General features: G+C 37.5%; 1 long non-coding RNA gene across 5 annotated transcripts in view; it reads left to right on the top strand.

Annotated features, from left to right (window-relative positions):
* Positions 1 to 25,027, top strand: part of LOC123343289 — a 28,542-nt gene extending 3,515 nt beyond the window's left edge. For 3 of the 5 annotated variants that reach the window (XR_006572176.1, XR_006572174.1, XR_006572172.1), the window contains 2 exons: positions 3,462 to 3,579; positions 22,571 to 25,027. This is a non-coding gene — a long non-coding RNA (uncharacterized LOC123343289). Of the gene's footprint in view, positions 1 to 3,461; positions 3,580 to 6,676; positions 6,779 to 13,665; positions 14,193 to 22,570 lie in introns of those variants that run through there. The other 2 variants (XR_006572173.1, XR_006572175.1) reach the window with 2 other exon arrangements.
* Positions 25,028 to 25,745: the final 718 nt, after the last annotated feature.

Here is a 25,745-nt window from a genome sequence, read left to right as displayed (position 1 = left end):
TATTTAATGATCATTGTAGAAAGTGTTGACCAATTTTTTTTTTAAATAACAAATATAGCAAAAAGTCTGCTGTTGGTTTTTGCTAGGATTGCCTTACAGCAGTCAAAGAGTGTTATGGTTCAACTTTTTAGTATTCCTTCAGCTGCAAAGGCCAAGAAGTTATTGAGATCTCAGAGGTACTCTTTTTATTTATATTTAAACTTAAGCACTGGAAATAGTAGTACTCTGACTTAGGCTATATCTGTGGAATTTAACTTTGTAGTCATGCAGTAAATAAAATACAATTGATAACAGTGTAATATACAGTAAATACTTTATTGGAAAGGAGTAATACTACTATAAGGAGAGAACGTAAAGGCAAAATAATAAACTCTGATCCATCTGTAACAATGTGGGAGAAAGCTGATGGTTTCTCAGGGATTAATGTGGTTCAAGTAATATCAATATGTTTGGTTTAACAAAATTATTAAACAGGAGTAATCACAGTTATATAGAAATTCTGTTCATTAGCACAAAACATAGTAGACAGGGTAATCTTCCTATTAGTTCCTTTAAAGATTTTTTTTCTATAACCATCCTTTTGTGTAATGATGTTTTCCAGACATTATTGTAAAAATCTCAATCCTAAGAAAGTAGGTTGAATTTGCATGTATCGCCTGCAGTTATCACAATCATGTTAGAAGTGTAAATGGTTTCAAATAGTGTTCAGTAGTATTGGAACTCTGTTTTCCTCTGATTTGATGTTGTTACCAATCCACAGGCAGATTAAGTTTGAGTTCAGTAGTCCTGATTCACAGTCACCATGCACTTCATGAAGTCCTTTGCACAAATGTAAAGTGGTAGTAAAATGCCACTAACTGAGAATGGTAGCATTTTACACACATTTTACACTCACTTTGCATTGTTCAAGGACTACATAAAGTTCAGGGCAATGGTGAATTGTTGCTGATGATTTCACATTACACAGGTTCACATTAGTCTACCAGAACTGGATGTAGGACTAGGCATCAACTTAGATGAAATAACAGAGATTCAGGACAATCTTCCTCTTGTAAAACTGGGATATAATGGTATAAACAAAAAAATATAATGGGACCATTCTGAATAACTAACGAACTACAGAATATAATTTACTAATTTTTCCAGTGAGTTACAGGAGTTTATAGAATTTTTGTTAGCTAGATAGCATGCCCCAGGGATCCTCAAACTGATTAATCAGACCTCCTGGACATATCCCTTTCCATTTGTGATCACACAACATTTGTTTACATAGAAATGTTAATGTAGTTATTTTTATCCATTCTACTGGTGGCTCTAGTTTCCTCTTTCCTTATTATGTGTCATATTAAGTAGCAGCAGCTACCAGTGGAGGCAACTAAAATGTCTCCTCCTTTTTCCCCAGCTGCTTTTGCAAATATTCAGGCTCCCTTTCACAATGACAAATCTGATGGACAGTAGTTTGTACTTTTTATAATCTCTCGTTAGCTGTCCTGAGTGCTGTATAGTTCAAGAAAGTCCAGATGAGTTTGCAAGGCAGTAGGCTGCTCAGTATGCAGTACTTTCCCTGGATTTATAGGAATATTGTATATTTAAATATGGATGCTACTACAGAAGCTTTGAACTATTATATAATCTGCAATTTCTTCTTAATTTAGGACCCACCATTTTGACCTCTATATTTGATTTTATTACCCAACTTTTTCTGAGCAAACACAGGAACATACACAGTATGTAAATGTGTTTAAATTTTTGCAGTCATAGTTATATTCATTTTTATCCAGTGTAGACTGCAAACATTTACTTCACTCAATTAATGTTACAATGCCCAGAGCCAAAATGACTATAGGTGTCAGGATGAAAAATCTGAACAAGCTATACATTTATTCTGTTTTAAACATTGTTTGGTTAAAATAAGTTTTTATCTATTTTGTTACAAAGTCTCGCTTACATGCACACAATAACCAAAGGAACACAACAAATAACTCCAAACACCTTCTCCCCCTGAAATTGACTGCTCTATTCTGTCTGCTGTTTTAGACTTACATTGTATGACTTTTGTCCCCCAAAGACGCACATCTGGTTGCTGTGACTCTCATGGGGCTATAACAGTGAACAAAGAATATTAAATAGTCAGCAGTTAGCTCAACTAAAAGCACTTTTAAACGGCTTTTTCCCCTTGGAGATGCTGTATATTTTGTTTTCATTCAGGGTCAGGAGAGAGATTTTTTTTTTCTGCAAGCAGCATACTGAACAAAAGTGTTGATATTTTTTAAAGATTTTTGCATGCACATGCTCTGCAAATAGCCTCTACCATATGGGAAAATAATCTACATCTTCGATTACTGAGTTGGATACAATTTTGTAGACAATTCAAATCTCTTTAACGTGCTAAACACTAATCAAATCTGAACATATTTATGGTTTAGGTTTTGTCGTTTTAGCTCAATCTTATTCCCTTTTTTCCTTTCAGACTGTTTTGGTGGCATTTTTCTCTCTTTAAATTGTATCATTGAACAAACAGTTTTCTTGAATAAAAGAGATCCCCTCTGACAAAAAATAAGGTGGAAATTGCTTACCAGTTAACCCATTTCCTAGGCTAGGATTTAAAGAGGTAATGTTAGAATGTGTTAGCAAACACATTTGAAATATCTAATGTAGACAAGGCAGTGTATATGTTTAAAAATGCTAAACTGGTTGAGTTACCCTAGGCTTTAACTTGATCAGCTTAGTGAGGCAGTGCACTTTGTGTATGCTTTTCAAATGTGTTAATGTTAGCTAACACATCATCTTTAAATCTTAGGGCAAGGCTTCAGTACAAAATTAAGTCAACCTAACTTATGTCAATGTACAGTCACCACATTAATTACATTGCTTTTACATGTCCACACTATGCTCCTGGTGTTGCTGGTATGTGAGCTCACCAGGAGTGCTTGCACCAATTTAACTGTCAGTGTGGGGCATTGTGGGATGGCTTCTGGAATGCAGCAACAGTCAATGTAAGCAATGTAGTTAGGTTGACACTGTGTAGACACTACATCGACCCAAGTGCTATGCCTCTCGCAGACGTGGAGTTAAGTCAGTGTAGTGGTCGATTTACATTGGTGGGAGCTACGTTAGTGTAGACACTTACAGAGTTAGGTCGACATAAGCTGCCTTACGTCAACCTAACTGTAGTATAGACCAGACCTTAGCCTAAAGAAGGACAAAGAGGTTGGGTGTGTCTTGTCAGGAAAAAATGATGTGTTTTTTAATCATGTTAGCTCAATTGAGTTAGTTTACCACTATTGAAAACCCTGTTAAGATGCAGGCTAACATGTTGAAGGTAATGCTAATTAATGCACTTAAATCCAGCCCTGCTAAAATATATATATAAAGAAATCATCACAATATGGAAAGAGGCAAAGAATAAATATAAGATTTTTTTGACACAGATCTAACTAATGTTGGTGTCCTCTTCACAGGAAAGAAAAGATCCTAAGATACCAAACAAAAGATCTATGAATGGGAAAAATAAATTCACAGAAGTAATATTACCAAAGAAGAAAACAAACCCAGGACACGAGCTTTATGGCAATTCAGGTAAGATATTTTCTGCTCCTTAAATCAAAGTGTTAAGAGTAATATTTTATTTTAAGAATTCCCCATGAATGATTAACAGCTTGGAAGACATTAATAAGAAATAATTGTATTATTAGGTAAATACTAAACATTACAGGCTATAGTGTATTACTGGGGGTGATCTGCAAGTGAATTTCCTGATTGTCTACATATCTATGCATGTGAAGAGGGTAGAGGAAATAAATCTTGTTCCTTCACTGACTGCAATGCAGATCTGGCTTGGGAGGGGTTTTCAGATCTGTACAGCTCAAACACATGGTCAGCATTCAGCCAATAGTTAGCCCTCCATCTGGGAATGGATTAAATGTGTGGGATTGATTCAAGATGCATTTTTTCCTTGCTGCTAAACATGGAAAACTCTCACTTTTATTTTCTAATCTGAATTTACACACTCTCCAGACTCTGACTACAGTATATAAAGCACAGTTGTGACTACTCTTTCAGCATAAACAATAGCTACCCTCAAAAATTGTTTCATGAAGGATTATCCCAGAGTTTTTTTTGTTTTGTTTTAAATATCATATTACGTTCAAATAAGCAATTCCTACTCTGCACTTACTCTCAGGGCCGCCCAGAGGATTCCGGGGGCCCGGGGTCTTTGGCGGTAGGGGGCCCCGCTTCGGCAGTAAGTCAGCGGCGGGGGGGTCCTTTCGTTCCGGGACCCGCCGCCAAAGTGCCCCAAAGACCCACGGCGGGGACCCGCCTCCGCCGAATTACCGCCGAAGCAGGACCCACTGCCGAAGTGCAGCCCCCACCGCGGGTCTTCGGGGCACTTCGGCGGCGGGTCCCGGAATGCCGAATTACCGCCAAAGACCCGGCTGCACTCCGGCGGCGGGTCCCGCTTCGGCTGTAATTCGGCGGCGGGAGGGTCCTTCTATCCCGGAGAGGAAGGACCCCCGGCCAGCGAAGACCGGGAGCGAAGAAGCTCCGGGGGCCCGGGCCCCGTGAGAGTTTTCCGGGACCCCCGGAGCGAGTGAAGGACCCCGCTCCAGGGGCCCCAAAAAACTCTGGTGGGGGCCCCTGCGGGGCCCGGGGCCTGGGGTAAATTGCCCCACTTGCCCCCCCTCTGGGCGGTCCTGCTTACTCTCCCAGTTATGTTTACTGTTCCCAGTGGCTAGGATCCTGCTTTTTGATTGTAGCATGCCTTGTTTTTTTGTTTTCCATGTTCTGTTCACAAATTGTGCTTCATTTAAAAAAATATTTCCTCATCTATTCTTGCTGAGAGAAACTTCTTGTCTTTTGAGACTTTCAGAGTATTTATCTGAGGAACATGGGTACAGTTTCTTTTATATATAGTATAAAACATATGTAAATAGAGCTGTGTCTATCACAAGGTGCCAGAATGAATTTGTTGATTCCTCCAGGAGAGTCTCTCTCATCCACACTTTATACTAATGTTTGCAATGGGACTTTCACCTTAAAACATGTCTTAGAAAAACACATGTAACTAGACATCTGTCTACTGATTCCCGCTTTTGAGTAAGGAGCTGTATATCATTCATTTCTCTCTATAAACAGGAAGACCATTTTTATTTAGGAATAAATAGTCCTAAATAAAAACACATTTTCCCCTTTTATATGAAATGGTTTTAATTTATGATTGTGTCAGGACCATAGGTGACTTCCACGTTTTTTCTTCTAAGTACCCCTCTCCTTAATTTTTTTCTGGACTACACCTGCAGCTCCAAAGTGAAAGCTGTGCATCTAGCATAAAGCCACAGAGAATGATAGAGCCCATTAACACATTGTAGCTATTTTAATCGCTATTTGAGCTGTATGCATAGAATCAACTAGGAGGATTTAACCTAAAACAAGATGTCTGTGTAGGTGTTAGTGAACAACAGCAGCAGCTAATTTCTAGAGCCAAATTTACTTTCAAACACCTGAAATACATGGACATATTTTCTGAGACAGCAAATCATATTAAAAGATAAAACCATTTGTGTGGCACTAATATGTTCAGATTTCACCACAGTAATGACGGTGTACACCTGTTTACCAAATACTGTAGGTCACATTGCAACAGGCACAGTCGGAAACTGCTGAATGTACTAGAAATATTTATGGCAATATATAACCCAATGACATTTCCTGCCTTCAGGACACACATGATTTGAGTTCTCCTGGTTTCTTTGACCATATAATTAATCATTTTCCATATATTAATAAGCAGGATAGTAATGTAAGCAGTTTATACAAACAAAAATCTAAGATAAGGTTAACTGTATAATACATAAAAATGGAATAATATTTTGAGACAGTAATTTTTAACAAGTGATTTCACATAACTGAAACAGCATTCACACTGGAAATGTCTTTTTTGTGATAAAACTATTTCAAGTAAACAGTACTTAGCAGGATTAGATAGAAGAAGCAGACAAATGTGGGTTTGGGTCCTGTTGAGAACTATCCAGAAGTTTTCATAATGTAAGGCTCTGCCCACACCAGAGCTTGTATCAGTGTTTGCAAAAACACTGTTATGCTCAAACGCAGCTGAAATGTGGTTTGCAACCTGTGACCAGGGTCCCAGTGGGGGCCAGCTGTGGTCACTCAATTAGAGTGAACTGCAAAGAATGGGGCAGACAATCCCCCAAAAGCTGGTGGATCTTCCAATATTTAGATTTACCAAGCCAGCATAAAACAGCTTCTTTTATACCTTACTGGTTACTCACAAGTTCAAACAACACAGTTTCCTTAAAGTGATCCAGACTAAGTCCTCCATCCAGGTACCCACATCAAATATGATGAAGATTTCTGAAAATCTTATTTCATCATATAAAAGAAAAGGTTCTACCAATCCCAAAGGATCGGACACATTACCTCCCAGGTTATTGAATATTCCAGATCTTACCCAAATACATGCATACAGCCAATTCGAATTAACTAAACTAAAATTTATTACAAAACAAGAGAGAGAGAGTATGGTTAAAAGATCAATATACATACCGACGCGAGTTCAGTTCTTAAGATTCAGATTCATAGCAGAGATGGTGAACTTTGTAGTTGCAAAGAGTTCTTTCAGAAATAGTTCATAGGTTATAGTCCAATGTCATTGCAGGATGTTCCATCTTAGGATTGGGATCTCAGTCCTTATGGCCTAAGCTTCCCCTGTATAAAGCCTTATGCAGATCTGAGAGGAACAGGATCAGGACCCAAAGATATTTTATACAATTTCATGTCCTTTTTGACAAGTTGGAGTTCTTCCGGGAACAAAAGGTAATTAGCATGACTTTGAAGGAGGTCCATCACCAGTACTTAGCTATACAAATTAACATAAGGCAATTTACTTGTTCCTCCACCATTCACAGATTGAAACACTTTGATGATTTTGTAGTGTTGATGGACTCCTACTCTTTTTTAACAATGTCCTCAAAACATAGAAAATTCCTGGATAAAGTCTTTAAAAGTCATAGGATCAGATCCTCAGCTGATGTAAGCTCCTGAGACCTTGATGGAGCTGTGTCAACTTACACCAACTGAGGTCTTGTCTACCTGGGAGGGGGGGAGGAGGGTGGTTCAGAATGAGTTGCGCACACTAGTTGGTGTGTAAAGCCCATCTGTCTCTCAGTACTTCAGAGTCTGAGTTCCAGCCCGAACTGCAATGATTATACTGCTGTTTTTAATGCTGTAGAGTGAGCCTCAGATGCCTGAATATGTAGACCAATTTGGCATAAGGAGATCAACTGTTAGGGGCATTGTCATACAGGTGTGTGATGCTGTGCATTAAGGCAGTGCACCAAGTTATAAAGCTTGTAATGCTCAGGAGATTATTGATGGTTTTGCACACAGAGTTCCCAAACTGAATTGGGGCAATTGATGGAACCCAGGTGCCTATTGTTTGCCCCTCTCACCAGGGCTCAGAGTTTATAAATAGAAAGAGGTATTGCTTCCTGGTGCTCCAATGCCTGATTGAGCACCGTCAAAGATGCATAAACATAAATGGTGGTCTGCAAAGGTCCATCATGCTAGGATCTTTTGGAACTCTGGTCTGTTTGCCTTTATGAATAAAGGAAGCTGCCTCCAGGTGACTGTGGCCATTAATGATACGGAGGTTGCTCCAGTTATGCTGGGAGGATTCTCCCTGGCTAAAGATTATCCTCTGCTTCCCCGGCGAATGAAGCCATTCTCAGGCCACTTGGACAGAAGAAAGGAACTGTTTAACTATTGCCCTGATGTAATATTCCAAGCTGACCAGTGGGAAGCACAAGTCCAGACAGTACTGACCATGACTGTAGTGGCGGGAGAGAGCTATTACTGTTAGCCAATTGTGGAACATTGTTACACTTGGCAATATCACTACCTACTCATGTGCTGCCAGCTCTCTTTTTACCCTTTTGTTTGGTTCAGTGACCCTTTGTCAACAATTCCTACTTTAACCTAGGGATTGCATCATGGTTTTAACAAACATATATGTGCTTACATTTGTGTGTTGGGTTGTTGTTTTTTTTGTGTTTACATAATAGTCTAACATTTTCCTGCTATATTTAACCCTGTTCTACTATATGTTGGCCCAAGTCACAATATTCAGATTCAGATCAAATTAAGAATTTTCCTGAAGTTTGAATTCAAGGTTTGCATTCTGGTCCTTCACTAATTACTGTCCATTGCTTTGTTTGTATTGATAAGTGAAACCAATATAATCCTTTTATATAATGTCCTTTTTATAATTTTCCCTTATTTGTAAATGGTTGTCATGTCTCCTATCACTCTTCATCTCTTTTTTTACCCAGTTCTCAAAACTTTTCTTCATACATTTTATTTTCATACCTTTTTAATTTTAATTTTTCATCTCTGAACCCTCTCCATCTTTTTTAAATGTGATGACTTGCACTGCACAAAACAAACTTACTTACATGTTAAAAATAAACAATACTAACAAGAAAAATCTGTTTTATTTCTAAGTAATACAGTGTCAGTATTCTGCTTTCTGAGGCCCTAATCCTGCAATTGCATCTGTATGGGCAGACAATTACACTTGCATGGAGCCCCACTGAAGACAATGGGGCTATATGTGGGTACAGCAGTCCCCCAGAGCAGAACAAATTGAAGAAGGGCCCAAGTTAGTCCTGTTCTTCTCTATCATTAAAAGAAATGTATCCCCTCTTCTGAACTGAAAGGTAATGCTACTTTAAATTTTGCAAGCCTCATGATTGTGAGATTATTAGTAGAATTAATTAGTTCTAGTATAAAGTCAAATATTTGAGCCAGAGGCCCAGGTCTGCATTTTTGAAATATACTATAAATACAAAGTATGCAGTGAAAATCAGAATGTATATAGCATCCTTTTTAGTACCCACACCTTATACTTTGGTTGCCCTTTGTTTCCCTAATCATCTAGTGGTCGAAGAATCTGATGGTCCTAAATACTGGCTGCAATGCTATGGTCCCTCTACCTTCTACCTAGTCCTATTAAAAGAAGTGGGACTCCTATGCAGGCTTATGGACTGTTCTGATAAGACTTTGTTTACAGTGCATAATATTTGAATGCCTTCCTGGAAACTGGAAATTGGATCTAGATTAACTGATTAGGTGAAATAGTTTTGTAGTCTCAGTTTTAATCCCTTGTATATTTTAGCAAACATCACAAATACACTAAGTAATTAGCATGTTTATTGATGCCTGGAATTGGAAACATCAGTAGGTCAAATCAGAGTTGTTTTGGCAGAGCGAAAGGGAGGAGTTTATACAGTAGCACTAATATCAATGTCTTGGGACTGAACTACAAAATTCAGATTTTGGGTTCATATTATCAACCTCATCCCCACAAACTTCAGAAGTGGTTAGATGCAAAGATGTGGTTTGGGTCCATCTCTAATCTTAATATGCATCAGCACTAAGAAAAGAACTCCTAAATCTATGAGGAAAAAAATCTATATTAAGTTCATTAAATTAAAAAAGTGTACATTTGACAAGTAAGTCTATGCTTGTGACATAGAAACTCTGTTTTACTGCAGATAATTGCTTTTTGGACAATAAAGAGGTGAAAATTGTCAGCTTTGTGAAACCTGGTTTTGCTTTGCAAGTGCCTTCCCCCACCCCCGCTCTTCATATAACTATTGAGACGCTTGGCATAAAGAACGCAGCCTGGGGCATACCCCATAAAACTTACAGTGCAATTAAATGAGCAATTTCTATTGGAAATAAAATGGGTACGTTGAGAAGAATATGAATTAAACCAAGCAAGAATGGAGTCAGACAACCCTACATAGTAGTCAAGGCTCTTCAAAAGTTCCCCCCGGTCAGCAGTACCAAATGCAGCTGACAGGTCAAGGCCAATCAGTAAAGAAAGATAACTGCAGTTTGCAATGAAAAGCAGGTCATTCCAAATTTTGATTAATGTAGTCTCAGTGCTGTGGTGTCCACTTGAATGGGTTAGCAAAATAAAGACAGATAGCAGTGGATTAATTCTAACACTTCTTTATCGTACTGCAGCCATTACAAGCTTCTCTATTGCAATCACTGTAGCTAGTGTTTCTCCAGTTTATGACCCTTTGTCTCACATTGCCATCTGTCCTGAATTTTGTGGAATTGCTTCGGTTACATGGGACTGTTCTGTTGAGCGTGTACAGGACCATCAAAGTAACCCAAAATAAGTTCAGGACAGTGCAACACCAGCATGCTCCGTTGTGACATTATGATGTGTTGATGCCATGACAGAACATATAGCAAAGAATAGCAACTGTAGTACCCTACAAAGGAGCTGTAACTTATTGTTTATTGACAGGGTTTTGTTAGACAAAGCTCAGTCTCAAAATCTGTTGTATTAACTTTAATTGCAGAAACAACACAGTGCCAGGTTAACCTGTAACAAACAACATTTAGGCATTTGAAAACTCCGGATGTATTTAAGAAATGTTGATATTAAACATCTTGTGAAAAGATATGTGCTCTCACCCCCACACAATCTTTTTTTTTTTCCTAACAGAGAGGTGGCCTTTGCTGTTTCTTTGTGCTCTTCTGTTTTTAAAAGAAATTGTGAACACTTTGTTGTCTATTCACAGTCCTGGGTAATGCAGGATTGAAACCTGCTTAAAAAAACAGCCACATTGGCCAAGAATGCAAGTGGAGTGACCTTAGAGAGATTTAAAACATCGAAAGAGAATGTGTTTTGGCAGTGTTCCTCTTATTACTCTTCAGGATTTTTTCTGAAAAGCAACAGCTTTTAATTAGAGGAAGGAAAAAATATGGCACCAATTTTAATAGTTGCTGCAATTTTATTCAATAACCCCCAGTTCTGCCATATATATCCTTCCAAATCCATAATCTAGTAGAAATGGTGGTCTCAGTCTAGACTGCAGACCTTATGAAGCCAGTACAGTACTCATTCTGGTAGCACAGGTAAATTCTGTGCCTGTGTGTAACCTCTTCAGTAACAGAAGTGCTCGATGCATCTGCTGTTTTTGCTCCTCTGTTTGCTCTGGTAGAGAAGCAAGATGCTGTGGTGTTGTCTTATGGCTAGATTCTGATACCCTTACCAACATGGAGTAGTGCCCTACTCTGTAGTGGCCCCATTGATTTCAAGGGTATTGGGAACAAAGTACCTTGTAGTTCTGTATACCGACTATTTTAAGAGTTAGATTCCTCGCTTCCAGAAAATAGTTTAGGACAAAAAAATCATTGAGGTGTACCTTCTCAGATTGGGTATTAAAACTGCCACCTTCTATCTCATTGAATATCAACCCCCCCCCCCAATACATTGTGCATTTGGGATTTCCTGTTGTCTCAGTGATGTGAGTTTTTCTGTGGGGAGAGAGCACAGAATCTGTGCACAGAATCTGTAATGTGGATGACATTGATAATCAAGGTGCAAAACATCCTCCCTCTGGTTCTGTGGAAGATAGCTGAAAAACTGAGTACAGCAGCACAGCCACATGTTGCACAAACTTCCCTGATCATCCCCCCCGCCCAATGGAGCCATGATGGCCAGAGGGGCATGGCTCCAATGAAGCTGCCTGTGCTGCCAGGGCTCAAAGGTAAAGCATTGGGGGACAGAAGAGCCATTGTAACTGCACAAGTCCTCCATGCATGCCCCACGTTTCAGAGTGGCTTTTATGTTGGGTGGATGTGGGGAAACTGGATTATTCTTAGTAACAATTTCCTCACAGTGTTAAAACCTCCCTGGGGCTTTTCATACAGGAGGGGATGTTCAGGCTCCAGATTTGCTTTACTTCTACTCCAATCCCAGAGCAGAAACGTAGCCTCTTGGGGCATCATGTACAGGCAGTTATTAGGAAAGGGAAACCAGAGAAAGAGACCTACTGTGTGTTTTATTAGCAGGTCCAATAAAGAAGTTTTCTTGGGAGTGAACCTGATGTGCCCTATGAGGTTAGTTGGGACTGGAAAATCTGGTAAAGTGGCAATTGATTTGGGTTTATACCCCTCATAACCCAACATGGTGACCTCTACATTTTCTCATCTAGGGATGGGGGAAATCAGACACTTACATCTATGCACAGAACCATTTATTTCTGTTTAATAAAAATGAGCTCAGAGTCCATTAACTTTATACATTTATTTTTTCAGCAAATGACTTAACAGTCGTCATTGAGAATACTACCTTAAGACTCATTTTAGTTTATGACCCTAAATATTTCTCATTTGCTCTGAATAATTGTTTTCTGTTGAAAATTATGTGGCTGGCTGGTTAATTAGTAAAAATATAAAATGGGCTACATCACCACATTTTTAAAGCTATGGTGCCAGCTAGTGGTGAAAGATGATATACAGCTAGTGTCTCAGACTTGTCATTTATGTAAGTGTACAATATATTTTTATGTGCATCACGATAATGTGACATTAAATTTTATTTGTGAGTTATCACTGCATTGTGACTGAAAAAAGAAATCAGACAGCTGCCATCATTTTCCAATAGGATTTAATTGGGGATTGTTTATTTGAAACCTTCTTGCCATTATTGATGGAGAGATTGCATCATGCATTAGACCATTTGCCAGTCTTTAGTCTCTGGTTTCTTATTTGTGGACATCACTAGCTGTCTATTTTGGACATGTAACTACTGTAGCATTTGATTAGAAATACTGCATTTCTTAAAAATGCAGTATATTTGAATATTGTTTTTTTCCCCCAAAAATTCAGTTGAGAGTAATTCTTCCCTGAGTGTACCTATGCTATCTCTGCTATTGATTCACTTATGGACACTAAGAAGCAGAGCTATAATGTGGCTAATAAAGTGTAAAACTCTTCAATGGCTATTTTTTTGAATTCATCAAGTGAAAATAAAAGTCCAGTTTTGATAAGCATATAAGATATGATTCAGCTAATTTCTTATGTACATCAAACATATGTATTCAAATCATCATGTAATTGAATAGAAAGAAGTAAAATTTGCAGGGAAATTGAAAAGATACTTAGTATTTTTTTTTGAATAAAGAATCATTGGCTATTTTTTCTAGTTGAATTAAGCGATAACTGATCTTAGTGGGGTTGTGGAAGGTTCTTGAATACTAATAAATAAAATTAGAGGCTGAGGCATTTATTTAATTAAATAGTGGGACCTGTTTATAACTCTATTACTTACTGCTAAAATCAATTATTATTACTAATACTCTATGATTAATTTATAACTAAAATCACACTGAAGGTTATAAAGGAGAACTTTTCTTTTTAAATGTCACGTACCCATGAAGGTACCTATTGTGAATAAGGATAAGCCAGATGAACACACTTACAATCATGTTTTTTGAAGATAGATCTAATGTTAGTGACATCTGCAAGTAGTAAGCAGAACTGTCACAATCTTACTGGCAGTGTGTGTGACTGCACTAGTGTGAAAATACATTGTTATGTAATGCCATTGAATTAAAAAAAACAATGATTTTTGTTGTGGGATTACATCAACTGGTGCAAACTCACAGGCATATTATTTAAAAGGATAGTTGAGCTAAAAGTTATATGGAAGAAAAATCTTCATCTGTTACTAAAAGCAAATAAGATTATATTAATTGCGAAGGCATTTCAGACACCCGGTGTGCTTTTCACTATGTGTGCTGTCTGTTCACTTTTTGTATTTCATTCTGCTTGAACTAGACTGAAAAGAAAAGATCCCCTGATTCTTCAGTTGTTCCATGCATAGCACTCATTGTGAAATTAATGGGAATTTTGTGTATAGAAGGCCTTCTGGCAAAAAAAGCTGATTTATTATTTACAAAGAAGAATTGCTACATTTGAGTTCCTGATGGCTAAATATCCTATCCTTTATTTGGAATGTTGTCGATGGAGCCCTCCACAGATCTCTCCATTAGAAGATGTTGTGACTCAGTATGGGAATTTTCCACATCTGTTAGGAAACTGCTACAGATGGTTCAACTCATTAGTTGACAGAACTCCTAGTGAACATCACCGAAGAGTACTGGGACCTCACTTGGACTAAATGTTAAGCTTGCCTCCTGTTCAGCGCCATTACATTTTCTCTAACATAAGATCCTTAACCAATTCTATTGGACCCAGGATACACTTTTAAATGCAGCCAGACTGCAATCCTGTTTTATACAATTGGCAAATGTGACAAAGTTAAACAGCACCAGTTGTCATTGTACAGGCCTCTATCTAAGGATTGTGCCTCAAACATACCTTGTAGTATCTTTTAAATCTTTATTGCATCTGCTATTATTGCATCTCTCAAATGATGATATAATGAACTTTAAAAAAATAGTTTTACATTTTTCTATTTTATATAATCTTAGCTTGAAAGTAAACATTTTTTTCTTTACCATTTTTGTGCTTCTCCCTTTGGCAAACACTGATGCAGTATTTCCCACCTCGTTTCCACCCAACCTCATGTTTGTTTTGAAGTTGCTCCATGTTTGTATGTCAGCATCATCCACATCAGAACAATTATGGCAAGAGTTTGTTACTTAATTTCTTCAGCGGAGCCTGCAGGAGCTCACACTTTGCTATTGTTGCTTTTCACAGGTTTAGGGCCAAATTTTCAGCCTCTAATTTTGAATACAAACATTTTGAGTATACAATTAATGAATTTGCAGGCACAAACAGGTGGTATTGCATTTGTATGGACAAATGCAGTAATGGTAGAAATTGATTCATGAACAATTTTATACTTTCAAAATGAGCTTTGATCCTGCAAAGCCTTACAATGGGTTTAACTTTAGGCACTGGGAGTAGTCTCATTGACTTACACTGAACCCTGGAGATAAAAAAAAGATTTACTCAATAGAGATGTTCCATTATACCATGTAATACATGTTTTTAAAATATGCATTTTAATGACAGGTTAGAATGGCTTCACACTTTACAAGGTCAAGCCCTTAATAAATCACTATACACATTACACATATACGACTTGTCGGGTGAAATGGCTTTAAAAAGACAGTTCTGGTCTATCAGGTAAATATTGGATACTTGGAGATGTGTGTGTGTGTATATATATATATATATATATATATATACCATGCAAAAGATCCTATATGGTTGCATATTTAACCATAGAGACTCAGAGAGCAGAATTACTCCTGTATCATTCTTATCTCACAGGTAAATAGCCCACATTTTGTGCCTGATACTGAAGTCAATTGGAGTTTTGCCTACCTCAGGGTTGGACCTTGAAAGATTTTGTGTGTGTTTAAACAATGCAGTGAATTAAGTATTATCCTGAAGTCTGGCTATTATGTTTGTCTGTTTATGTCACAATTTAAACTTTATTTAAATGTGGGTTTTTTTGTATTTAGCAGTATGACACTATGTGGTTGGTTAAGCCAGGCTGGGTTGATTATCACTGAAGTGTTATTTATTTCTATTTTATTAAGCCCCTTTTTACATTCATGTTACTGGTTAATTTATACTTTTATTTCATGCACTAGTTGGCTTTACTGATTAATATGCCCCATGGCATTCAATAAAGCCAGGCAGTGGAGGAAATAAGAGTGGTATTAATTTCTAACATTGCTATAAATTTGCCTTAATAAAACTAGCTCAATAACACTGCAGTAGTAATACAATGGATGCCTCCAAATTGTTAGCAAAGACACAATTGAAAGAGTAACACATTTTTTCCTGAATTTAACATTGCTCTGATACCTTTGTACTGGTGAAATTAGATTTTATCTATTATAATGTTAATTCCTCCTTTTACATGGTCCTCTAAGAACTGGTAAATATTAGTCACAAACGATTATTTTAACTCACTTCATTGGTTCTAAAGGTGCATATATATTCTTTGAATTATGTGATCTTTTAGAAGTGGATAGGTATTCATGACTTCTGCTTGTCCAGTCCTGCAAGTTCACATATGCAGAAGATATTTGCTTTGGCATCTGAGCACAGTCATTCCCAGAACTGAAGATGCCCTAAACACTGACTTGATTAAAATGGCCGAATACTGTAGTTGGTGGCATATACAACCAACTGTTTCAGTTGGCTGAAACGAGACAGTTTCAAGTGTGTTCCATATTTACAATATTAGAGCAGCCTAAGAACTGAATATGTTTCTCAGTGGATAGCGCTTGAAACATGAATCCTACCCACTCTACTTCAGAGTAACTCTAGAGAGATCTCTCACATATTCTAACCAACTGAGAAACACTTAGATACCTTAGTCACATATCAACCTTCTAAGCAGCGCCGGTTCCAGCTTTTTTGCTGCCCCAAGCAGTGAAGCAAAAAAAAAAAAAAAGCCAATCGGCAGTACTGTGGCTGCAGCTCAATTGTGCCGCTTCATTCTTCGGCAGTGGGTCCTTCGCTCCCTCTCTTCCTGTTTGGCGGCAGCTCTAAGAGGAAGAGAGGGACTGACGGACCAGCCGCCAAATTGCTGCCGAGGATCTTATCGTCCCAAACACCTGCTTCCTTCGCTGGTGCCTGGAGCCGGCCCCGCTTCTAAGCAAATTGGCCAGCATTTCATGGGGATCAAATACTAAAAAATCTCTGATCAACCAGTTTAGCCCTCTGTTACTCTGCATCACGATACTGTGCTCTGGTCTGGTTTCAATAATCTCATGTTAAGTTGGTTGACACACAACTATATTCAACTGTGCAAATCGTAACTTGGATGATTAGACCCACACCAGTACCATGGCTTCCTGTGTTAAGCAACATCACTCCTCCACACATCTATCATGAGAATGCTACAACCAGTATGGTTGAGAATATCAGGCAAAGCAGAGCCTACCACAGACCTCTTTGACCACCCAAGAGTGCACCTGTCGCTAAGGTGCCCGTTATGGGCCCATTTACACTGCCCAGATTTCTCTGTGGCATTGATATGGTATGAAGAATAGTCTGCAGCTGATGTCAGAAACCAGTCTCTTATAACTGACCTGACTGTGTCTGTACCCAGCTTTGATTTGCCATGGCAGGCCCTTCTAAATGGATTTCAAATGGGACAGGATCAATGTGCAGCCACCCTTCACACCTGGGGCCAATAATGGGATCCCACATGTGGCTGTGGCCAAAGACAGACAATATCACCCATCATTGATGACTGCCCTTTGACCAGATTTAATGGTGGTCTGAGGGCTCTGCACTGATTGGCAAATTGGCTTGCAAGCTCAACATCCAATAAGAAGATTCATGACTGCTGTTATCTCATCTGGCCATCAAAATGAGTTTTTAAAGTATCCGAAAGAATGAGAGGCAAACAAGAGAAAAGTGGATTAATTGATTTTCTTTTGAGTAGTAAAATAATTACTGTTGATTTACATTTTGCAATTGATTTACATCATCCATTGCAGGAGAGGGGAATTCTTGAGAAAGTAAGACAACTAAGGACTCCCAAGTAGTAGAACACATTGGTTTGGTCTAATAACTGACCATTATTATGTAATTTCCCCCCTATATTTCATGTTGGTCCTATTATTATGATACCTAGGGTATAATCATCAGCTTACAAAAATATGTAGTTGTGTCAAACTTTTTGCCCACTCTATGTCCTACTTCGGCAAATTCCTATTGATATCATTGGAAGTTTTGACTGAGTAAATGCATCAGGATCCAGCCCTTATTTGTCCTACAGGACATAGTTTAAGCATTGTAGTGTGTCAACAGAAGTTAACATAAAAATGTGAACAAAAATGTTTCATATATATGAAAGTGTGTGTGTGCATACGTTTATATTTACACCTTGCAAGATCCAGCCCTTAACAAATCACTGTTACACATTCTACAGAGCAACTGAGGGAGGGGGGGAAGAGGAATGTGGCCTAACTTTAAAGGTTTAAAATAAATGTATGTAAAATGTAACTTATTTTTACACTCAGAGTGCTACCAAACAATACTGTCATTTTGGTATATCTATTTGTTTGGTAGAATGTAGCCTATTGTCCCATATTCAGTCCTGATCTTACAGTCAGATCTGCATAGGTCAAGGATCTATCTATATGGATCCAATTGCAGGGTAAGGGCTTTATAATCTGTGTATAAAACAATTACTTTTTCTAAATGGTGTCAGAAATTACAAAATAAATTACAAAATAAATAACATTACAAAATAAATAAATTATATGTTCAGAAATAAAGGTATATAATTGAGTTTGCTTATATAACTCTGATATACTTTAATTATATCAAATAACTTAATTCAAGTGTTTTATATCTTTTTAATAATAGTCACTGAAGTTAGAAATGGAAATGACCTCTTTGATAATCTAGTCCATCTCTGTGCCAATTCAGGTGTATCCCCTACACTACATTATGTAATATTTTGTCCAGTCTATTTTCTTGAAGGCTTCCAATTTATCAACTATATTTTCAACTGACATCAAGCTTCCAATCCAAAATTAAATCTTTTTGTTTTGATCCAAAATATTAGCCAGTAATATGAATAATAACATTTATTGTTATATTAGATATAATCCTTCATGCTTCAGGGTGTATGCCAACTACCAATTGCCTGAGTTTGGGAAAAAATTAACTATGGGTGGCTTATTTCAGAATTGTACTTCATGGGTTGTCTTGCACCTTCCTGTGAAGCACCTTGTGTGTATCACTATAGGAGACAGGATGTTTGATTAGCTAGACCATTGACCTGATCCAGTTTGGCAATTACTTTGTTTTTGAGAAGTGCTCAGCACCTGCATCACTTATTAATATGATGATTGATGCAGACTATTAGCACTCCTCAGCCATTATGGACGTAAGCAGGAATTTTAGGTGCTTATCAACCCTCAGGATCAGGCCCATAATTTGTATTTGAGGTGTGTATATATAAAATCTAACATTTACAGGACACTTCAGCTTCTAGGCATGAACACAGGCAACAGAAATGTTAATAGTGAAAAAAGAGTGCACAGTTGTAATTACACAGTTTCCCAAATGCAAGAGTATTGCAAATATCAATTTTCTTGTGTTAAAGCACACCCATGCAGCGTAAGCAGCAGTGTCTGCAAGATGGGTGGGAGATGAGGATGTGGGGAAATATGTTTGGGTAGTTAAGCATGACATTGACTATTAAATATGGAAAGATCTCCTTAGTTAATAGCATCTAGGGAAAAAAGACATATAGGGATGTAAGTAAATAACAAGGGTTAAGGCAACATCTTTTCATTTTCAGGGTTGGAAAGGGTTTTCCCCGAAAGCCAGCTATTTTAAAAGGACATTTATAGAGAAAAACAATTAAAGGATGGGTGAGGCTAAGCTACCTGGTATTTCACGTATCTTAATATTGATGTTGAAACAAGAACATTAATGTTGTTTCAACTTTTCTCTTACTTGGTCTATTACCAGTAAAGACTGTTAATTTTTCTTCGTACATCCATATAAGGCAACTGTGCTTGTTTAGAAGGAACAGTGGTTTTCTTTCTTTCTTTTTCCCTCAAAGGAAATATTTACCATTTTTTCCATTCTTTCCCTTCACAATGTTTTCCTCCCCATCCTATATATTTATACGAAATTAAAGGTGTTGTCTTTATTTATAGCTTGGCAATTTTTTCTTTATTGCTCTGTCCTGAAAAAGGAATTGTGGTCAAAACATTGTTGCTAAGTTTTATATTTTCAGTCATGCATTTAAGTAACTTTTGTTTCAGAAGGAATAGATCACTTTACAGATGACATTTTCTGGGAACTAAAACTTAAAATGTAAAAACAGCCTAGCCAAAACTCTGTCCATAACAGCTAAAAGAACACATATTGAATACAATAAAGCCAAACAGTCATTAAAATATGTTGGGCTCATTAAAATATTTTCTGGAGGAAAACTAAATCTCCCCTATGATTGATGCAGTTGAAAGGCTGCATATTATATAATCTGGGATTTTGCACTGATAATGTTCTTTACACGTCTGAATCAATCTTTATTGGGCTTTCCTTGAGAGGAAAAAAAATTAAAAATGAAAACTTCAGTTAGTACAAATAATGAAAATTGTCTTGAATGCTAGTGAATTGTAGAGCTATATGTGGAAAGAACACTTGATGATTACCATTGCCCTATTCTGCTGAGTGGCCGACTTTATACCAAGACGTCCTGACAATGTATTTTAAGGACATCAAAACAAATTTAATTCGGTGTGCAATGTAATAACTCTACAGGGCAAGTTTTTTTTCCCCGCCCCCCATATAGGCTAGAAGAAGGTTTATATTTCCAAGCCACAGGGTGGCGCCATTATCCACTGCTCCGTATTCCGAATCCTCGCACCGTCCCCCACCCAGATTTCCTCTGCACTTCGAGAAGCTACTGATTTTCCATGCATGCGGCGGGGCAGCTCAATGGATCAATTTGATTGATGTGTAATAAACCCTAAGATCTGCTAAAATATGCAATAAGTTTGACGTTATGCGATACAATTATGGTAATATGATCACTGGGCAGGGAGCATTATGGGATCATTGCATTGAAAAGGGGATAGCTCTCTGCCTCCAATGCTCCACAGCTTCCCCCAGCCCAACAATTTACATTCAACTGCGACATGCTGATTCCTTGCAGCGTATTATTGCACTGGAATTCTAGTGCAAAAAAGTGCATGCAAATGGCCACATTCTTGTTTGGGAGTGAGGGGAGAGGATATTGATTTGCATAGAGCCATAATTCCTTTCCTCATGTGCTTTTACATATTCGTTTTAAATCCTGCTTGAAAGGTAGGTGTAGGAAAATATCCTGCCCCATAAATTGTTGAAAATTACCCTCAGCTGATGGCTCCTGGAGGACGCAGGGATGGTAGGCAGTTTAAATGAAATCCTATGCAGGCTGGAGTAGCGGATAAGTTTGGGCACATTTTTCTGTCTAGAGTTTATGGACGCTTGAACTGGAGGCACAGCTCAGGAAAGACAAGTTTTATTCCGGCGCCTGTCACATCAACATTGTCCCTAACACGTGATAATAATAATACCCCCCGCCCCGATATCAACGTGTGGGGAAGATAGCGGACAAAAGGATCGCACTGCCAATGCAGGTTAAGTAACAAACGAAAATCCATGGGCTCAGATTAATTCCACTCATCTCCCTAGTCCCCTCTACCTACCCCAGTTAAATAAACGTTGTGTTTCAGATCCGAGCTAAAAACAAAGGCCAGTTTTGTTGTGTGTGCGTTTTTTTTTAAACAGACGCTTGCAGAAATCCTTCCCCTCTTTTGGCCCCATTAGTAGAAGGTTTATTGGGGGCTTCTGGGAGCGCGTGGATGTGGTTTGCCGCAATTCCGTGCAGGTACTAACCCCCACTCTTAACCACGCAATGCAGGCACCCATTGTTAATGGCAAAGGTGGATACCCTTTTTAATTAAAAGTCAGTGGGCCTGATTTTATTGGGCCTTGCTTAGATTGATGCAAGAGAACCACCCATTTTTTTCTTTGTATTTAATTAAAGTTTTGGTGAAATAAATAACTGGCACTTAGGTGTATGTTCAGTAGGGTGCTGAGCAATTAGTACAGATTAGTTTTGACACTCTTGCTGCTGGAATTTCTGTGCTCTATAATAGAATAGACCGTAGAAAGTTATTGAAAGCAGTCTCATCTTGCAGAATATGGACCACTTGTGTCAGCAACACTGCTGCACCTACCACCTTCCCCAGCCCCCCACCCCAAAAATCCACCAACCTTTGAGAGTAGGACCTTAAAGATTGCTCTAATACCCTGTCTCTACCCATTACATTTTGTTGGTTTAGGGAGGGTACAGGGCTTTGTGTTTTCAACACTACACCTGAGGTGATGCTGCTCCTTTTCATTATTATTTTTATCATTTTTTTTTTGGTTAGAGAAAATAAATAGGGAAAAAAAAGGTTTCTCTATCCATCTGCACTAGGCAGTTGCTACAAAAAGCAGGTTTTCTTGAAAACTGGAATATGCTCTTCCAAACTGCAGCAAAAAGGACTATTTCTGGCATTGGTTACTTGGATGGGGGGAGGGATAAGGGAGTAAAATGGGAGTGACAGAAGGGGTAGCTGAGAAATAGATTACTGTAAATAATATAACTCTCTCGGAGCAATACACTTTTCACCTCTGGGTGCCACTGTTCAACTGTTTCTTGTTCAGTGACCATCTGTTTGGAAGTCCAGCATTTACGAGAGAAATATTCCTGAAAGAAGCTGTTAAAGAAACATTTCCTATATCTCTGATTATCTGAGATACAGTTTTTCAACATATGGATGTTAATTATGCACTATTCTGATACATACTAAAAGATGAACTAGTAAACTGAGGAAGATTCATGGTTGCCCTATTTAATGAACAGAGTAGTCTGTTTCTTTGAATCTTCTCTTCACTTTTTGGCTAGAGGTTGAAATTTAGGTGTTATGTACTCCTATATAAATGTGTGTGCATATTTATTAAATTGTTAAATTTATTCTCATATGCCAGTTGATCTAAATGCTGTTACAATGCCAGCATTAATTTGCTTTATTGCTCACAAACTAGTTAATCTAAAAATCTATTGACTGATATCATCCCTTTACCACTACTGTGGAACTGTTAATATTCAGAGCAAAATTAATTGCATTCTGTGTATCCAGCTGTTCCACCAAATTAATTATACTGTTTCTTCTATCAATTGTGCCAGGTCAGAACACATTGTTGAATTGCACTGGACCACATCTCAGAATTGTGCTGTGACTTATTCTAGCCAAGCAGACACCTCCTCTAAACAGTAGAAGGCAAGCAGTTTAACTCTTCACTGCTACAGGGCTGCATGTTTTGGCACCAGTTTTTAAAGAACATCCATTGAGATCAATAGCATGCAAGGTCACACCTGGTATGTCCTACTGCACTGGAGAGGACCACTATGAACTACCTTGGCCTGTGGCTTTTTCAACCCCTTAGGAAATAGTTTGTCATTTTATGCCAACAATCCTGTCAAGATTTGCCTATATACACAAACACACAATAGTTATATGATAGCCTTTATAAATAAGAACAGACTCAGTATAATAATATCTGTGTAATATATGTCCTGTGCTGGGGAGCTCTATTCTTCCCTTTTATGGGATGAAACTCATGATCTAATATGTCTTTCATTCTTAAGTGCTAAATTCTATACATGTATTTTTTTCCCCACTGTCTGAGAAAAAATTCAGAATGAAACATCTGTTAAAAATTAACTTAGTCCCAGATCTGTACATTTTTCTATCTAGTTACATTTGGAAAATCCTAAATAAAGAATATTTTGAAAGAAAAGAATTTAACTTTATCCTGGGAACATGCAGTTCAGGTTTTGAAAGGGGAAACATGTAATAAAGTCTGTTTTAAATGAAACTGGTAAGGCAGTAAAATACGTAAGTGGAAACTTTGAGGAAACTGGCAATGAGAAACTGGAAATCAAGCAGTAATTTAAGTTTCACTCCACCACCCTTTGCATGTGTGAGTACAAAGGAGAGACTGGGCATGAGTGTGAGTCAGAGCCCTCCTCTCAGGAACCAGAGGGACAGAGATTCCCAGCATCTGTTTCCTTAACTATCACCCAGAGGATACTGGTGGTAAATCACAGTGAGTAAAAATAGAATCAGAAGACTAGCTCAAAACAAATGAAATACTGTATTATTATGCAGTATATTTAAGTGTATCTGTATGTAGCACTCTTGCTCAACCTTTATCCATTTACAAACTCTATGTGTCAAATCCATTTTATGTTCAAGCAGATTGTTGTTATTAAAACTGCAAATGTGGACACTTAGGATTTCCCAAAGAGAACAGTCTGCCAAATCAGTTTAATAGCTAGCAGAGTTAAAGAACTCATATCTTTTAAACAAGTATTCTGAAAGAGTTGATTTGGACATGGAAGGCCAGATCCTTTGGTGGTATAAATCACTATGCCGATTTGCACCAACTGTGATTCTGGCCCAGAGATTCCAATGAAAGAGTGAATTTGGAGTCATGATGTTTTACGTGGCCCACTGATCTGAACAGAAAACTCCCATGTCATCAGTGCCAGATAAATCGGAATACAGATACTCACTTGCCTTGCAGTGCTGTAGTGTGATTTAATTAAATTGCTGTGGGTTCCTCAGATGGAAGGTACTACAGAGGTGCAAAGAATTATCATCATCCATTAGAGTTTTGAGTGTGTACATAGGTACCAAATGTTTTAAATAATACCTTACTCACTTGTTAAACTCCTGACATTTTACAAAAATGTTAAAGGCCAGCTTGCTGAACAGGATTCTTCTGTTCTTTAGCACACAGAACTGGATGAGTTACTGTAAGCAATACTGTAATTAGCAATGGTTCATTCCTGAATATAAAGCAATAATGCTTCCAGGGCCTTTAGATGAAAAGCTCAAGTGTTTATATTAGAAACAGGTATGTATGTTTAAATAAACTAAATTAGATATTTCTTGGACCTGGTTGCATTTATAATATTTTATTAAATTATAGTTGCAGATTTTCAACAAATCCAGCAGCTTTAATAAATAAGATTAGGTGGGGAAAGTTAACAGTATGTAATGGAATTGATCCACTAAATTAGTATTGACACCTTAGTGGCTACCTTTAAATATACGTTATTATCAAGAGAGAATGTAACCTATCTGCTTGTCTTTAATATGTTGCTTCTGCATATTTCAAGGATACACTTTTTGTCTTGTTTATTCATCATGAAAAGTCTTGGCATTACTGCATTAATTTAGTTTTGTTTCCAATTCAAGATGTTTTAAGAAAAGCCAGTTCTAAAGAAATCATTTATAATTCATTTAGATAGGTCTAAAAAGACTCTTGGTGTTGATGAATGTGTTTTGTTAGAACAGTTACACTTTGCTGACAAAAACATAATATTCAGAGACTAGAACAATGATATATGCAATAAATACAATGAAAGAATGAACTAGAAATAGACAAAAAAAAATCTGTCAAGCAAAAAAGAAGACATCTTGCACTGAGGATCGGAGGCAGCCAATCTCTCAGTATTATTATGTACAGTGAATGTGATTTAAATCAGTATGTACTAATAGTGAAGTGGCAGAACAGAAATATGCTGCCATATTGAAATTCAGATTTAGATTTATTCAAATTTACTTTAATCCCAGAGAAGTTTTGAGTATGAGAGTCTCGCACAGTCTTCACAATTTGAAATTAATACAGGCTTTGTTAAGATTTTGAAAAATAGTTGCTTTAATGTGTACTTCCAAATCTTGTAAATTGAATAAAGTAATTCTCAACTAACAATCAACAACTTATTATTTTGCTTTCATAATTATTTGTATCTTAACTATGCAGTTGTGCACAATCCAGTCTTTTTAATTGATCAGAATAATCTTGTTGAAGTACTTTGACATTTATATAATTTAGAATCTTAGTCTCATGGGACAAAGTCTAAGTTTTAAAGGAATATTTCTTTTACATTTGTCTATGTAAATACCTTTGAATTATTATTATTTAATATTCATATTTTTTAGGATCAGGGAGCAATTCTATATAGATTCTTATCTTTCTCTCATCACAGTAGTATTTCTACTGTACAGTACTTACTATTATACCATATATACACACAAAGATATATACATATATATATAAATATACACATATATAACACAAATGATGATGTGGGGTCCCTGCCTTGAAGAAGTGAATCCCACTTTCATTTTATTATGATGTAAACCAGGCAAGGTCAGCACTTTACTCCCGCCTATGGTTGACCCCACCTAGTTTACCTGGCAAGAAAGCTAAAGTGCTTTGTTTTCATGGTATTTTTTCCTTGAGATAGCTCACGTTAGTTATGCTGAGGTAAAAAACCAAATCCTCAT

The sequence above is a fragment of the Mauremys mutica genome, chromosome 10, assembly GCF_020497125.1.
Source record: "Mauremys mutica isolate MM-2020 ecotype Southern chromosome 10, ASM2049712v1, whole genome shotgun sequence".
Taxonomy (NCBI): Eukaryota; Metazoa; Chordata; order Testudines; family Geoemydidae; genus Mauremys; species Mauremys mutica.
This window is presented reverse-complemented; position numbering and strand designations above follow the sequence as displayed.